Here is a 4,053-nt window from a genome sequence, read left to right as displayed (position 1 = left end):
CTCAACAGTCTGGTCACAGAACCACTATCATCTCAATGTTTTTTGGGTGGTGGCTCATTCTGTTATATGATACCACTGCTGCTTAAATTTGTATGTATTTACTTGTCTTATTGTTAAGAGAATTCCATAATCAATGTAGCTGTGCAGATAGCAGGTTTTTAGAACCGAAGTTCACTAGGTTATCCGGACCCCCTTAGGTTCAGAAATCACACAGGCAAGGAGGAGGGCGCTATCTTTACTCTTACAGTAAAATAACAAGATATTAAACTGTACACTTTAAACAATAGGTCAGCGGATCAGCAGTGTCAATATGAGTCCCAGCAAGGTTCCCCACCCACCTTAGCCACACAAAAATTCCACAGGCAAAAGAGTCTGTCGACAGAAGATCCAGGGAGTCCTTCTGTTCCTGGTCACTTGGCCAACTCTCCACCAGCGTGATGGGGCTCTGGGTATCAATCCCCCCACTCCTGTGGCCGCACCAATTTACCAAGAACCGAGTATCTCCCAATGGAGCAACAGTCTGCTTCCCCAGGTACAGAACAGCAGTGATCACCTTCCAAGAATCTATCCTCAGAATGAATACCGCCTCCCGGAGTGGCTACTTATATCCGTGGTCAAATTCCCACAGTGTTTTCCTATCCCCGGGTAAACTCCTGGGTCTCTCCATCTTAATCATTGGTGGATGCTGTGCCAGGGGGTTGGAGTGAGAGTGGAGATGAGCTGACCTTCACAGTGGCTCCCTTGCTGTGTTCCTGCCACAATGTCTGGACCAGTCCTTTGGAAGACAATGCGTAATACTTATCTTTCCCCATCGCCAGATCTTGGATAACATACACCCCCTCCTGAAATGAAATACATCCCCATATATCCGCAATAAGTTCTCCCCCTGTCCGCTGGTCGCAATTTAAGAACTGGTTCTAAGGTGACAGTCAATATTATCCCTGCGGATTGACGGACCACTGGGAGATTTTATCTTGGCAGTGTGGCCCAGTACTATCACAATAGCACTTTCACAATCATAAACTTATAAGGGATGTGATTGCATGTTTCTTTTTGTAGATAATCTATGTTCCTGGAAGAAAGAGCTGCCTGGTATTTTTTCTTTTAATCCCAAAACCTTTAGTTAAATATAATGTGCGAAACAGTGTAGACCTCGTGACAGTTTGCAGCCCATCATAGCATGCCAGCAAAGGGAAAATCATCACCTTAAAATCTAGTATCACTTTTGCACAACTCTGTTAATTGATTTAATGTTTTCTATTTTTCTCCTAAAGTACAGCTCATTGAACAGGGTAGTGGGGATGTAAGCAGCTAGTAAGCAGTTAGAACAAGTATGTTGTGATCTTGAGAGCACTTATATGCTCAAAAGGAGTAGGCGGATCATTTACTTGACAAAGTATAAAACTATCTCTGCAATAGCAAATGATCAAAGTATCAAATATTTCCATTGTAATCAAATTGCTGACATTTTCTATGGCTACTATAAACATTTGCACCGCTCCAAGGCACACTATTCACATGAACATCTGACAGATTATCTTGATCAAGTGCTCCCCAAAATAGATGCAGAATCCCATAATTATCTTGATTTACAATGCAAGATATATATGCAGTGATTTCATCATTCACTAATAATAAGGCCCCTGGTGTCGATGGGTTGCCCCTGAAGTTATACTAAAAATTCAGAAAATTCTTTTGTCCCACACTTCTTCAACCTTTTAACCATGTCTGAGTCGTTAATTGTTGTTATTCCAAAGCAAAGCAAGAACCTGCTCCATCCTGAGTCCTATGGACCCATTTCTTCACTTAACACTGTCAAAAGTCTTGCTAAAGTGCTGGCTATAAGATTGAACAATGTAGTATGCCAAATAATCCAACCAGAGCAGGCAGATTTTATTCCCGTGAAAACCACCTCGATAGACCTAAGACTATTGTTTACTCACCTGCAGATGCAGTTGGGAGTGAGGCAGTGGTTATCCTTGGATGTGGCCAGGGCCTTTGACTCTTGTGGAGTGGGGCTTTTTGTGGGAAATCATGACAAGATTTGGTATGGAGCCCAAAGTTATAGAATGGGTGCAATTGTTATACTCTGCTCCTGCAGCTATTGTGTAAACGGACACATCACTGCCCACTTTACTCTAAGTAGAGGAATGAGACAGGTATGTCCTCTCTCCCCAGCTTTGTATTCCATTGCCTTTGAACCCCTTGTGTGCATGGCTTGGCAGCTGGGCAGAGCGTGGATAAAATAGCACATTATGCAGACAATATGCTCCTAATAGTGCTAATGGTTCCACAGCAACTTATTGCATCTTGTTGATGCAGGATTATGATCCTTTCATAAAATATCTCTAAACCAAAATTTCTATATGAAAGAAATTACATGTATCTATATCTGGAAGGGTCAACTTAATTAAAATGATCCTTAATCCATGTGGGATTGACTTTGCTTTCTTCTGGCATCTACTATGGGAGTATCCTGGGGCACAACTGTTTTGGGTTGCGATGGTAGAGGCTATTCAAAAAATGGGTATAGAGGCTCCTCGTCTTCTTTTTAAGACATGTATATTTGGAATTGTATTAGACCTACTGCTAAATAATGCTTCAGTGCAAATCTATTGAATCTGGCCACGGTTGTTATTGCCAGAACCTGATGGCTAATGAATAGCTGAGCTTTCACATCTGGATTGCCCTGGTAAATGTTGTTGTAGAACGTGTTCTAGTTCAGTTTCACTGATCTCCTGATATTCCAGCAAGTTCTAGCTCCTCCACTTGACTTCCTATAAAAGCCTGGCCTGCTCCTGTCTTCCTTGCCAGATTATTGTACTCCTGCCTTTAATCTAGTTCCTGTTCCTGTTGCTGCAGTCTGCCTCCAGTTATCCACTACTCATGTACCAACCTCGGAACGTCCTCCACTACTCCTCTGCCTGAACCCTGTGGCTTATTGACTTACTGTGTACCGAACCTGGCTACTTTTGACCATTCTTTATTATATAATCCTCTTGTGGCCTGTCTTCCCTCTTGCCACTGGACTCCTATTCAGTCTCCGGGATGGTAGAATTCTGTTTGTTGATTTGAATTTTTCTAATACTTGTTATTGATTTGCTGTACAGTAAAGTGTTACGCAAGCATCTCCTAATCTTTAGATATGTCCTTTGTGTTTATTTTTTTCTTTTCTATGTTCTTTGTAGATTTTAGTTGTAGTGGTAGATTACAGATAATTGTTATTTTGTGTGTTGTTTGTATTCTAAACTGTTAATAAAAATATTTGATTTAGAAAACAAAACATACAGCTCAGCCTAATATGTGTTTTAAAGAAGTTATGAGACTGACAAGATATTGAGGCTTTCTTAATTTCATGTTTTATATTTGTATTGGATAGTGCTCTAGTTTCATACGTTTATGCGCTCACTTAAGTGCAGTTACATGTATATAATGGTGTAAAAGGCATCCTACCAAAAGCAACATATGGCACCTGCTCCCCATTCTTCAGTAGTGTGACAATGTCAGGTTGTTTTGCAGGGATCAAAAAGGTAGTGTGCTAAATGGAGAAAACCTCACAAAATGTGTCTTCTTCAACCCTTAAAGCTCATTGGAATATCTCATCTACCTGCTTCTTGAAGTCCCCATATGCTGTTGTTATTATTATTATTGTTACCATTTATTTATATAGCGCCACTAGTTATAGAGAACTCACATCAGTCCCTGCCGCATTGGGGCTTACAGTCTAAATTCCCTAACATACAGACACACAGACACCTGTCTGTGTATAAACTGTTAACGTCAAGAACAGAAATACTTTCCTTATTTATTCTTCACAAATGTATTCAGAAACTTCAGAATCACAGGTTCACGGATAAGAAATGGCATAGTAGTATATTATATGGCTAATTAATGCACTGGCTTTGATATATATTAATGTCCTTGTTACTTTTTTTTGCAGTAACACTTTAATAAACATCTTCATTTCACGTTAATTTATGAAAAAATAACTATTTTACTACACTGATAATGTAGCATATCACATTTACTTCATGACGGAAGGAATACTAGGAA

The sequence above is a fragment of the Mixophyes fleayi genome, chromosome 3, assembly GCF_038048845.1.
Source record: "Mixophyes fleayi isolate aMixFle1 chromosome 3, aMixFle1.hap1, whole genome shotgun sequence".
Taxonomy (NCBI): Eukaryota; Metazoa; Chordata; class Amphibia; order Anura; family Limnodynastidae; genus Mixophyes; species Mixophyes fleayi.
This window is presented reverse-complemented; position numbering follows the sequence as displayed.